Below are 13,819 nucleotides of genomic sequence, written 5' to 3' on the forward strand. Positions count from 1 at the left end.
GAAATACGAATGTTTAGAAAGCTTTTTGAGAAAATTGTTATACTTGAAATTCGATAATTTTAATTTAACAACTTTTAATTTGAATATCTAAAAATTGGGTGATTCGCAATTTGAAAATTCGTAAATTGGAACATTTGAAATTTGAAACGAAAACTTCCATTTAGAATTTGCTAGCGCCACGGGCAAAACTTCTCTTCGTTCGTACTAAGAAACTTTCGACAGCCGAAATTATTCCGAATGTTTCACAACAGTATTGGTAGTGTAGCGTAGAAAACGACGCAAGTTTGTCAGGAGGGAAAGTCAGGAATCCGGAGTATCAAAATTTAATAACCATCCCCCTGAGATCCCGTGAGCGGAAGCTCGACACCCGTACTTCAACCCTTCGAGGGTTACCTCATGGAACTTTCAGAATTAATCCGAGCTAACTCGGAAACGACTCTGTTTCTGCTTAGACAAAGTTCAAATGCCGTCGCCAGCGTGCTATCTGACCCCGAGGCTTTCTAGGATTTCCACGCTCTCCTAGCCCCGACTATCCTCTTCTACTCTTCCCCTATACACCAGTGTTTTCTCTACCTCATTTAAGGTTACGTCCCGTGAGAAGTTACGCCGGACCTCGTTCAAACTTTCTTGAGAAATCGGCGAGTCGAAATTAATTAGCAACAGAGACAATGATCACCGCCAGCCTCCTTGCCCGCTTTCACTCGTAACTGGCAATCAAAATTTATTCGCAAGTTTCTGTTCTTCTCGAGCATCCTTCTCGAGCGAAGTTAGAAGAAATCTCCAACAGAACTTCGACTAATGGCGTAGTCGTAGAAAATGGTACTGCTAATTGTACCAGAAGCATCGTAATTTGTAAGTACTGATGAAGATCTTGCTCCGATTAAGTAAAACTGAATTCTGGCAGAATATTTTTTTTTTTTTTTTGTACTATAAACGATAATATGTTAAAGCGAAGTCGAGTTAGAATTAAATATGAAATACTCTAAAGAAAGGAATTTCTTTGGCAATTAATTTCCACCCTTACACAGATTATAAAGGTACAGTATTATAATAATGAGTTTGCGAGAGGCTAGTACCATGAGTTCCAGCCGGAAGAATAAAATTTCGTTATTCGAGATGGAAAGAAACTCACCTTGACCCAGAATTTCTGTTTAAGTTTCCACGATTATTCAGTCACACTCCCCCGTCGTTCTGGATTTGCCTCACTCTGCCTTCTGTTTCCACCCTGAATCGCGTTGTCCCACGGGTGTTCAGCTACTTCCTACAAAAGATCAAAATAACGCTTATCAATCTCCGTGAATTTCGTAAACGAGAATTTCGTGTTTTAAGGTTAAGTGGAAAGCGAGGGCGCGGCATTGCCAATGGTTTTCTAAATGCAGCCTTATTTTCAATGGCTCTTTACTCGCTCGCTCGTGAAACGGCACACACTCGAACATTATCGCTCCTCTATTCTTTACCTAATTAACCCGTTCTTAAGACGAACGCTATGGTCTACGTCTTTTAGTGGACCAGGCAATTTGTATTCCATAATGTAATCACGATATTTTTACGATTTTTACAGCATGAAGAGTTTTAATAATTTTCTAGAGAACATAGGAAATCAATTTTCTAAAATATATCAATTTAACGTATATTATGGCGTTTTACTATGATTTTTTTCTGATGTAGTTGTTGATCTTCGTAAATAGCAAGTGACAATAAAAGCATAAGACAGGAACTGTTTATGTGGCACGAGTGCGCGATAGAATAACAAATTATTTCATTCGGTGGAGATCTAGAGGACTAAAAAAGGTGCACATGTGGAATGAAGTGATACCCAATTAAAGCTGTCCGTGGTGGTCGCATAAAACTTCTCGCGTAGCAGCGTCGAGCTACGAATAACAAACTAATAAGCCTATTAGTGTGAAAAAAACGCGGTGTGGCCGAGTGAAGCTAACTCGCATAATTAAATTTCATCTTGAGACAGAGCAACGCGGAGTCGCCGGCGAATATTTTACCAACGAAAATTAATCGAGCAACATTCAATTTGACGCGCTTGACTACGGCTTAATTGCGTGCAAACTTCCTGCCTTAGTGCAAAATTTACCCGAAAAATCCCATTATTTTCCCTTGCGTTGCTCGTTTTATAGCTACTCTAAACTTAGTTTCATCAGATTAATATCAAAAAATGTGCCTCAAAATCACTGAATCTGAATTAAATTGTCTCGCAAGTTACATATATATGTTATTATTAGTTATAGTATTATATAGTTATATATATAATTATAATTATATATTATTTCATTCAATGAATGAAATAAACCAAATAAAATCATATTCAACGATAAAATAGAAATACAGTATTGCTCTTTTAAAATTCAATAGAAGAAGTTGTTTTACCTAAATTAAAATAGCCAAGCTCCATCGCTCCCCGCTGTTAATTAGGAAAGATCGTCTTCGATTTCAGTGAAAGTTTGTAGGCTTGAAGAAAAGCCAAAAATAGAGGATGCTTTTTCTTTTGTTCTAGTCTAAACCATCACCCAAACCTTCGTCCAAACGTTGACCCCAACACCTTAACCATAACCATAAACCTAATCTTGGGTGAAGGTTTGGATGTAGGTTTGGTTTAAGGAAACGAATTAGAAAATATAGCGAGAGTACTGAACCGTTCTGACGCTCATTCAATAAACACGAACCGATGAAAGAACCTAGAACGGATCAGGCTAGGCAAACTACAATTTTCCAGAACGTCACCCCTATCGAGAAAATGATCTCGAAGGGAGTGATAGAAAAAAAAAAAAAAAAGAAGAAGCCCGTCCTTACAATCCTCCCTGATCCACATTCATCTGCGTGTTAACACTCTCGACCCTTGTCTCTTCTTTTTCACCTGCAGGCGTTCGCAGACCTCTTCATGCTGCTCGTATCACTCGGGCACACGGTATCGCTACGACATAGAGTGTACGAGGATCGTGTCCGTTGGTAACTTTGTGTAATTCTTTTTTCGGCAAGAATCGGTTTCCAGGAGGGAGGTATCGGGGGGTGGAAATGAGATTTCTAGGGGCAATTTGGAGAGAGTTTACTTCTAAAAGGATCGAGATGAAGGTCTTGGAAACGAAGAAGAAAAAGAAGTAGACAGGGTCGACGGTTGACTAGCACGAAACGCGAGTAAGAGGAGGATGATAGACGAGCAAAGGGGGAGAGGGGTGGAAGTGCAGAATGAGCTGCCTTATTATAAACTGCTGAAGAAAATTTATCAAGCACCTCTCGTGAACTATCTGAACTTAGTTGGAGACGCAGGCGGGAAAAGGCACCAGGAAAACTCGAAAGAGATGTGAAATGAAACTCGATAGGTGGGATCGATCTACCACGGAAAAGAAATTCGCGACGATTGATTACTTCCCAGCTGGCACCGCGAAGCTGTGTGGAAAAAATCAACGTTGCTATTTTTATTGTATTATAGCGCAAGATGGAATTGTGATTTGATTAAATTCCTTGTTTCTATAGTATTGAATGTTACGGATTCAATTACAGTTACGAAAGAACACAAATTTCCTCGGGATCAGATGAGTTTACTCATGGAGTTTGTTCCGTTCTCCGGATAGAGGATTATAGGGAGAAATGTGGCTGGATTATTTTAAGATGTGAAACATAAACTTCCAAGAAGTTTCCCAACCGACTTCAAACACATCTCAGGGTCTTAATACGGTTTAAATCGTTGTTAATACCTAGACGATAATTTACTTCTGACTCAAGCAAGTGTGTACCTTCTAAATTAGGAGGTTGACTATGAGTGACAAAGAGCAAACATTTTACCATGTATTAGTTTGTAATTCAACGTATAGGCATGATTTCGATCGTTTTTAATTCGTCTATTTGTTCCTTTTTTCCTCTCTTTTTTTTTTACTTATTTTCAAGAAAAGTAACTCGTCATTTTCAAGAACACCAAGGCAAAGTATACCCACCGTCAGCGGAAAGTTTTGCGTTTCGCATAAATTCCGTGGAAACGATGAAGGAAAGGAGAAAATCGCAGGGAAGTTGGTGCGGCGAGAATTTCGCATCCGTTACCGTTGAGATACCGTGGCATTATCGGGCGAACCTGAACGTCCAGGAAAAAATCCACCCATATTTTCCCCCGTAACCGGGAAATACATTTCAATTACTGTCAAAAGTATGAAATTCCTTGAGAATATCCCAAGCTGTTTCTTCCCTCTCTTCGTAAGCTTCTAAATTGTTCCTTTCTCGAACGATTTTCGACTTCTTTCACATTCTGCCCGCCACATTTATCTCTATTCCTATTAAAAATATTTATTTTATAAATGAACTTTGATATGAAAACTTTGGAACCCTAACTCCTCCTCAAATGATAGCCATCCCTTTCCCTTATTCTGCATCTTAAGCATATTTTCATCTAAATTAAAAATAATTAATTAAATCAGTGGGGTTAAAAATTCTAAAGTCCGAAACTTAATTAATTTTTGAAAAACGTCGGATCAAAGTCTACACGGAAAGCAAGCGAGGTTTCTTTTAGACGATCGTCGACTCTTTCCTTTCCTCTCATTTTATGTCTTAAACTCATTTTCATCTAAGTTAACAATCTAATTAGAATGAGAAATTAAAATTACAAATTTCAATGTCTGAATTTTAAGATCAAATAGAAAACTTGAAGGCTTAACTAACGACATGTCCAAACGAAAGAGAGATCTCTGAAACGGACTTTGCACCACAGAAACAATCCCGTCGTATCTACCCAGCCATTTCGAAAGCAACTTTACCGTGTCGATCCAAAATTGTACGTGTACCTCCACTTCGCCTGGCGACTATTTCAACGACTTTTCATACGGGAGAACAAAAGAGGCTTTGACGCGGTGGTTGTAGTAGCGTCAGCCAGCGTGATTCACCTTTGATTTCCATACAGACAAATCTTGCGACCGCTTCTAGACATAAAGGTTGAAAATTTTCAAAAAGAATCGACGCCGTTTTGTGAACCGCGCATCGCTCTCAGGACTTTCTTTATCTTCTATTCAACATTCCTTAGTGATTTTCTTCGCTCGCCTTAATTATTCTCCTCGCCTTCCATTTTTCGTAATTTGCAGCGATACAGAAAGCAAGGTTATTTACATTTTTAAACGATCGAACGCAGCGAGTGATGAAGACCGTGTTTAATTAGTTATGGCCGATGAAGTAAAGCAGGCTTAGACGGAGTCATTTTAATTTATACTTCTTTATACGCGACTCGAACAGGGAGAAAGAGAATTTCTCCGAAACGATGAACCTCTTTATCGTTACAGAAACGGTTATTATCTACGTTCGCTTTCGCCCCTAATATTTGCAACAAGTTCGACCACGTTTCTCTCTGGCACAACTTCGGAAATTTCAACTTCAAAGACGGCCCTTTACAAGGAAGTTGCATCTCGAGCTCGAGCATTTCAAGCTCGATGCTTCCTTCCTGATACAAAGCAGAAACAAAACAGAGATCGGAGAGGAGTGGTAGCCAACGAGGAATGATTTTTTAATCTTACTCTCGGGAAGGAAAACGAATTTTGATCGTCCGATTCTTAACCGTGTTTTTTCCATAATTGAAAGTTGGAGAAGTTTCACGATCTGTCCTTTTCCCTTCAACATTGATGAAACTTCTCTGTTTCAATCTGCAAGTCTCGAGATATTCCAATCAATTTCTCGAACGCGAAATTGCTGAGCGGCGAACTTTCACTGCCTGGAAAGTTTTCACACGAGTAGCTACAGCGACTCGTGCGAAACTTTTATTCGGAGAAATTAAGCTCCTTTGGAATTACTAATTATACCTCTCTTTTGTCATCGTAAAATTGTGCTTCGTTTTATAACCACGATTAATCGCCCTTTGCCGTTGTAATACTTTTTATTTATTTATTTTCCCTATTAAACTCTTGAGGGGCGAGTTGATTAAGCCCAGGGGAGGAAACATGATTTTCTTTTGTCTTTCAGAATTGTACTTTCTTAAATATATTTATAGAAATATATTAAGCAAAATAGATCAAATATTTTATCCTTGTGTCTTTGAAAATCGTGTTGAAATTTAGATAAAAATTAGATATGCAAAAATTATATATACTAGTACCATTTAAATGGCTTAATTAAAAATGGTATTTGATAATTATTAATACAATATAATAATTCTGAAAAAGGCATATAGAACACCTAACTGAATGAAACTCATGCATTTCACAATTGCAGATATAATCACGAAGTATATGCTGTATAAATGGCACATTACTAATTGCTCCATTTCTGTCATAGCAAAACGGTACTTTCGCTTACAACCACGATTAATCACCTCCTACCGTACATTACTATTTTAATTAAAAGTAATTTGGACATCGAATTTATACAAAACAAAATTATTAGTGAAATAAAGTAATTCCAAGAGAGATTGCAACTCGTTTCCCAAACAAGACATATGTATGATGCACCAAATACAATGAAAGCTGTGTATATCACGGTCCCAGATATAATTATAGGGTGCACTAAGCCGTGTAAATGAAACATTAATATCCACCACTATCCAGCCTCAGCGTATATTCTCTCAACGTTACAGTATTGTGAAATCATTCAACGGGTTCCTCGACGAAGATTAAATCGGGTCGTGCGCTTAATTATGTTTGATCTCGCTAATTTAAACCCAGCAGCGAATCAAGCCGTGCTGGACACATGTACCTGCGTGGTTCAGCTATCTCTTAATTAATAAATCTATACGATAATTTTAAAGTTGGCTCATCGACGACCGATTAATTAATGTGAAAGTAGAGCGAAAAAGATATCTCTGTACCGATTCTGAAATTTAATACGTCGGCTTAATGAAATTGAAATTTTTTATTAGGAGTTTCATTAACGGTTTCGTAATTAATTGTTCTTAAATGTACAATAATTTATTACTGGTTATACATTATTTAAAGATATCATATTGGAAAATAAAAAGGATGTATGTTTCTGCGATTTTACAAAATATAGGGGATGAAGAATAAATCGAAAACGTAGAAAAATATTACGGTCAATGGACATCGCTGTAAATTAATATATTTCTATTTAGGTTTATGTTCATTGTTCGACTTGTGAGAACATAGAATGAAACCAGGATACAATACGATGCAACAGTAGAAATTTAATTTCATAGAAAAATACGAAAAGGTAAAGTGCATACCCATGGGAATGAGAAATAATTTCAACAATTTTCGAAATGATCAAACGTATCCTGTTTCTCCACTACCCAGTAAAGCAAACATGACTGGGAATATTACACCATAAGCAAGATTTATTACCGTTTATTAAATAAAAATTTAGTATTAATTTTCCCGAAAGCAAAGTCTGGTATGAAATAAATTTAATTTTTCATTTTCGATGTACTTTGTAACGTAATATCATCTCCTAATTTATATTATTACGTTATATGGAACACTTTGGGTACATACATTTTGTACGTGTAATTTTTATTCGAAATTTCCTTTTGTATCAGCAATTTAATTCCAGTCGAGGAAGTCGACGAACGAAAATAACAGGAAACTGGTCCAAACAGTTTCCTAAACGTTCGCGATCTACGAGACGAATGAAGGTCCGAACGAAAAGGAAGCAGACTCGGGGTGCACAATAAAAGCGGCGCCTGCACGCTGAGTACTAAACCTTTGACGATGTTGAATCGAATGGTCACGGCAAAAGGGACCCAGCCGTAAAACCATCGATAAACTTGTCGACCTATAGTTGCTAGCGCGGTACACCAACGTGCGAGCTTTTGTTACGTGCGGTTGGGATAGGCATCCGCCACACTCGAAACGATCCTGAATTTTAAGGGGATTTACATGTGACTTAACTATTTAACGGTGAATATCGCGACGCTAGGAAAATTTCGTGGAGCTGAGATAGATAAGGAACGAATAAGGCTATGGAATGAATAAGAACAATTGAAACCTATTTGCGAGGTATACTACAATGGACAAAAGTTGAATTTTATTTTTCTATTACTGCGTTCATTCACTCTGAAAGGAAGAACTGGAAGATGATTTTTTATAAAATATAGTATCTATTATCTATTAAAGTATCCATTAAAATTGTAGTATCGTGGGCAAAAGGCCCAAGATATCGGTCGAACCGTATACAAAGTGACGAGAGCCGTGGCGCCGTCGAGTACATCAATGTGTCGTCGGTCCTTTCAAGTGGACAGTTTTGTGGAAAGAGCCTGCGTGACCCTGGCCACGGGGTTTCGGGACACGTGTTCGATGGAACGAGAAAAGACAAAGGGACGCTAAGGGTAGAGTTAGTTGAGACGCTAGCGAGAACGAATGCAAAAGGCGTGCAGTATGAGTTGATAAGCGAGAGCGTGCGAGTGCAGATGCCGAAGACGAGAGTTGTAGAGTTGCTAGCGTTGTAGAGAGATCGAGTTGTTAGAGTTATAGAGTTGCGAGAGTGATTTGAGCGGAATAAGACTTTTGTGTTTTAGTTCAAGTTGAACATTTATCGTTCTCTGTCCAATTAATCTCTGTTATTTTTACTTATCTTAAATAAATAGTATTAGGAGAATTTTACAAATCTAAATTATCCTAATCCTATCCTTTTTCCGATACTACAAAATATTTGAGAGATTTCTACTGATCTAATAAAATAAGAGATAATATATCGAGAGAAATTAGCTTAATCTATAATATTACAATGTCACTGATTTTTATCGAAGACAATTTTTAATATTAGGTTATCGACCGAATAATGACTAATTTTCGTACAAGTTTTGGCAGATTAAGAAAATTGTTTCATACGAAAGCCGACAGAAACCATTACGATAAATAAAAAGCTTGAGATCTTTGAGAACTCCAATGTATTTGACGTTATGAAATTAATTAACGATAAAATATGAAGTTCGATGGAAAAAGAAACAGAGTTTCTTAGGGCTCTTCCCACTCAAGTTTTTGCCTTCATGAAACAAGGGTACGCGTTAGAATGAATGATCGAGGGCAGAACAAACGAAGAGTAGATTAGAACGAAGTCAGTAAAAGCGATCTAGGTTGCCAGCTGACAAGCTAGCAATGACTGATCGACGCAGGTTGCTACTATCCACGTCGTTTCTCTCCGTCACGGGTATTGTTCGCGGACTAATTAGATTCTCCTTGAGATTAATCGCGAAATTCGCCTAGCTCCGATGGATTCAACCCACCAAGCTCCCGTACACCACCGCCGATTATTATTGTCTATCGGAATAATCAGTCCGAAGTTCCGACAACCGGAATGTAATTAACAAGAACCGCTAAATCACGGTTGGATTCAGATCTGTCTAACAATGAATCTTCGTTAGGCTTTCTGTTATGCTAATGATACGCACCTTTCTGGATACGACAACAGGAAATCTCTGGAATACAATTGAATTCAACCAAACGAGAAATTTCTAGAGATTACTCCCGCAGCTATACACGATTTTTAGAGGCTATAATTTGGTAAAATACACTTTTATTTGCATCATTCTACTAGCCGTATAAATTATTTTTTATCTTCTCTTTAGGATGAATGAGGAAATGCGAATTATTACAATCATTCGGAATAAAACGTAGACATATAATAACCTAACAAGGAATGGGAATAATCACGTAAAAATTATGATATGTTATCTTGAAAAATCTTAAGTTTCTTAGTCCATAATTATATAAAAATTGTTTCTTCCACCAGTCTCCTAATAATAACGCTCCCAGATGAGAATATTTGCTTAAGTCAATTTTAATTATTTAATATTGCAACACAGCGTGTTGAAAATAAAATATGAACAAACTAACATCGATAGTTCTCAGGTTTGAAGAATTTGAATTAATATTATTAAAGTTGAAGCTAAGCTATATCGCTAATTCAATGTGCTTTTATTAAATCGGTATTATAATACGTACTAAGAGTTTAATTCGATATTTATAGCGTGAGGGATTAATTAAAAAATAACTTCGTGCATTTAATATTACTCTTGATGCAAGTATACAGAGAAGGGAAATGGGAGTAAGTATTTCAGATTAATGTCTGTGATCTAATGCTGAACAATCACAAAGTGAAATGACAGACACACCAAATTCCCGTAGATTGCGTAGTAAACTCGATTTTGTCGTCACGCTGTTCTCCAGAGACGTTAATGAATCGCGGGAACAGGCGCTTCCCTTAATCTTGGCAAGGATCTACAACCGACGCACGACTCGACATTAGTAACGCGTCACTCAACGATAAATCGTCTACACGTCCTCGAAATATCGATTGCCCATCGCTCGAACAAAATCGTGACTCTAACAGCAACTCGAAAACTAAAAATCACGGACATGAAACAAAATTTATCGTGGAAATCTTTTCAACCTAGATTCCTGGCCGTTTCGATCCTTCGCTTTCCTAGCCATCGAAAATAACGAAGCAATTCGGTCGGCAAAGCAAAAACCTCCACTTTTTCTCTCTTTGTTCCCGTGTATATTTTTTTCTCTTCGGAGCAGTTCCTTGCACGACCGTTCAACAATGGAAAAAAAATATAGAAAATAAAAGAGAAAGCCAACTAATCGATAAAAATTAATCGACCGGAAGAGGCGGGCAGAAGTATCCGCGAGTGAAGACACAATCGACGTCGCTTTTGCTCGGTCGACAAGAAAAAGTTGCCAGCCGACGTTTCGAACGATAAAAGCTTCCGGCTGAACGACGGAGGGACACTTCGCCCGTGTCTTTCAACACTTCCGCCACATATGTCCGACAACTTTGCACTCGGTATCGCACTTTACCCGGCCGCTCGTCCCATTTCGCTTTCACCTCCTAAACTTTTCTCGCAGTACTCCGATCGCTATAATCGGCCGTTATTCCTTTCTTCCCTATCTGCTGTCTACCACAAATGCGCTGTGACTCAACGATCGATTCGTAGATGGTCATCGTAAAAATCGTTGAATTTTGTCTGGAAACCCCGGTTACCCGCCACGATCTATTCTCACCGTGAAAACCAATTGAACGTTCAACCGACACGAGGTCAACGCCTCTCGCCAAACAGTTACCATGCTTTTATTCCCTGCCCCGATGGAAAATTTTTCCTCGTATTTGCTATGTAACGGGCAACAATAATAAATTCGCCGACACGTACAGGGTGTTAAGGAAAAATCGAGGAATTTGCTGCAGAGTGCCTTCGAGAAACCGAGTAAACACACCCACCATTATTGGAACGGCAGGTTCGTAAATCCGTGGTGAATAATTTTTGATCGTTTGACGCGAAGGACGATTCTACGGTACGGTAACATAGCAGTAGCAAGTTTCTTAAGCTCCAATGTTCAAGTCGAATATTGAGAAATGTTTCAGAGAATAGACGCTCTGAATCAATTACTTCTATTTTCGTGGAAGTCAGTACACGCGACTACATAGTTGAACGAAATAATGGACTGTTATAGGGTCGCAGAACACCCCAAGCTTGAGATTTCTGGAAAATATACGAAGTAGTCATCCTAACAAACGAAGCAATCACCTTCGATTTATTCACATCATCGTTCCCTCCATACCTGGGATTTTCCACGTCTCTCTGGTTTTACACCATTTGCAAAACTCAAATTTTCCTTCTAAAAACTTCGTTCGAATATCCAATCGTTTATCTCAATATTTTACTCCTCTTCCTATCTTTTGACCAATCGCCATTTTACGGAGATGGATCTGACCGCAATAATAACATTATAATACACATTTTTTACATTTGACGTAATTGATGCGCACGAATAGTATACAACGAACACGAGGTATAATATTACGCGAATTGGCGATCAAACGTCTCTTACTTTCAACCCTTTTTAACTGGACCTGAAAGGACTCCTAGGTTCCAACAGTCGACAATATGGAAACACACGTAATATTTGACGTAATATATTTTAAAATTTGGAAAGATGTGTAACCCTTTAAACGCAACAGGATTTATCGAATCCGTTATCCCAGGGAAAATCATTGATTTTGGAATTCTTACTGGTATTTAATCTATCGTTTGTGTAGCACTAAATTTCAGCGAATGTCGTTGAAGGCTGCGATAATATTTGCTCGATAAATTAATCTCCTTTGTGCTAAATCCTCCTGCATAGCGAAACAGGATAAAGCGACAAATAAAACTGTTTCGTGGGCGAACAGTTGAGGAAAATCTCTCGCGTTTAATACGGGAGAAATCGTGCTTGTCCACGAGCGAAGCGGTGTCGTTAATAATTCCTCTGTCTCTCTCTCTCTCTCTCTCTCTCTCTCTCTCTCTCTCTCTCTCTCTCTCTCTCCCTTACTCTTTCGTAGCTGATGGCGTGACGCGCAAAAGCCTGCTCTCTGTAAGGGCCCAATTAACTACGGTGATTAATCATTTTATCTCGCTCTGACTGTTTCTCCGCTCTTTTCTCGCATTACACCAGACCAGACCAAAATAAACGAACTATTAATTGATTCCTAATGCGTGCTAACCTAGCTAGACCACTAGTGCACACGATAGATTATTTTGCTCTTTTCTATCGAACTCGTCTTCTTCTTTCTATCGAGCTCATCGTAGATTCTTGTGAGATAGTTTCATAAACTCGATGCTTTTGTTCGTTCTATCAAATTTGCTTTGCTGGAGGTTTACTCCGTTCCAATATTAGTTTGTACTAGTTTAATCTCTGGTAAGGGCGTTACGGTTATATTAATTAAATGACGTGAATTTAGCAGTGGAAATAAATAAATTTATTTTCGTTGAGAGCTGGGCTATAATCAGCTATTGTTTTCAAAATGACACAGAAATTTTTTTTTAAAGAATCAAAAGCTCTTGCAAGTAATTGTGCTCGTTAGTGAAAACGGATTATATTTATGCGAAATTTTTGCAGTATACCGACCTATAAAATTCTGAGATTTGTATTTTAGAAATAGGTTAAAAAGGTCAAGTAACTTTTGCACTTTATAAGTACGCAGCATTTTATGTGTACCTTGTACTTTTTCACATAATATTTACTAGTAGAAATTGAACGTGAAAAACGAGGAGTTCTACCAATCTCGAGTTCCTTATATCGATACCTAATGTAGAACGAACTTATTCGAAGATTGCATTTGCGCTGCCGCTGTCGATTGAATTTGCCGCGAAAGTGAAGGTCGAATCTTGTACGAACTGGGAAAAAGGAATCGTGAGAAAGTTGAGTGCAAAGGACGAGGTAAAATTTATACCCGCTAAATCGAGGATCGTCCAACGTTAAACGAGAGATCGAGTTCAGGGCCGATCAAGTTACCAACTGGCTACCGTAAAACGCTACGAATTTTTATGAGGTTTAGTGCGGCCAAAAGGAGAGAAAGAGAGAAAAATCAATGCTAGGATTGGGGAAAAATGAGGTGAAAAGGATGGAGGATGTAAAACGATACTTCGACAACAAGCGAAGCAAACATAAAGGCGAGTGCCTCATCGCCACAAAATTTCACACGAAAATTCTCCGTAACCCTTGATTTCGAGTGCTTTACAAGTAAAAAGCATATTTGCAATCTTTACACGATATTTGAAATTCATATCTACACTGTGGATTTTTATGCATTTATGGAATATTTAAAGACACAGAAATGCATAGAATACATATAGTATGCAAATACATGTAAATTAATCATTGTAATATTCACAAGGTAAGTCTGTGTTTCGTTTCGATTTTTTCGTTATCTTTTATAAAAACATGAAATTATAGAATTAAGCATAAAAACAACCGGTCTATTTATAATAAATTAAATGAAACTTACAATTCGTCGAGAAAGAATAGTATTTTCCTCGTCGTACCCGAGTCAAACTAAAACTTAAAATTCGAATCGCGTGTGGCGGAAGAAGATTCTTACCAAAGTGCACGTCCAATTCCTTAAACATTAAGTT

The 13,819-nt window shown here is 37.9% G+C and overlaps 1 protein-coding gene across 2 annotated transcripts in view; it reads right to left on the reverse strand.

The window, feature by feature from the left end:
• Window positions 1–13,819, reverse strand: part of LOC126922622 (uncharacterized) — a 139,659-nt gene that overhangs the window by 85,888 nt on the left and 39,952 nt on the right. For both annotated transcript variants that reach the window (XM_050735418.1, XM_050735417.1), the window contains exon 2: window positions 1,133–1,261. The gene's annotated coding sequence lies outside the window, so the exon portion shown is untranslated. The remainder of the gene's footprint in view (window positions 1–1,132; window positions 1,262–13,819) is intronic.

Source organism: Bombus affinis, chromosome 12, assembly GCF_024516045.1.
Source record: "Bombus affinis isolate iyBomAffi1 chromosome 12, iyBomAffi1.2, whole genome shotgun sequence".
Classification (NCBI taxonomy): Eukaryota; Metazoa; Arthropoda; class Insecta; order Hymenoptera; family Apidae; genus Bombus; species Bombus affinis.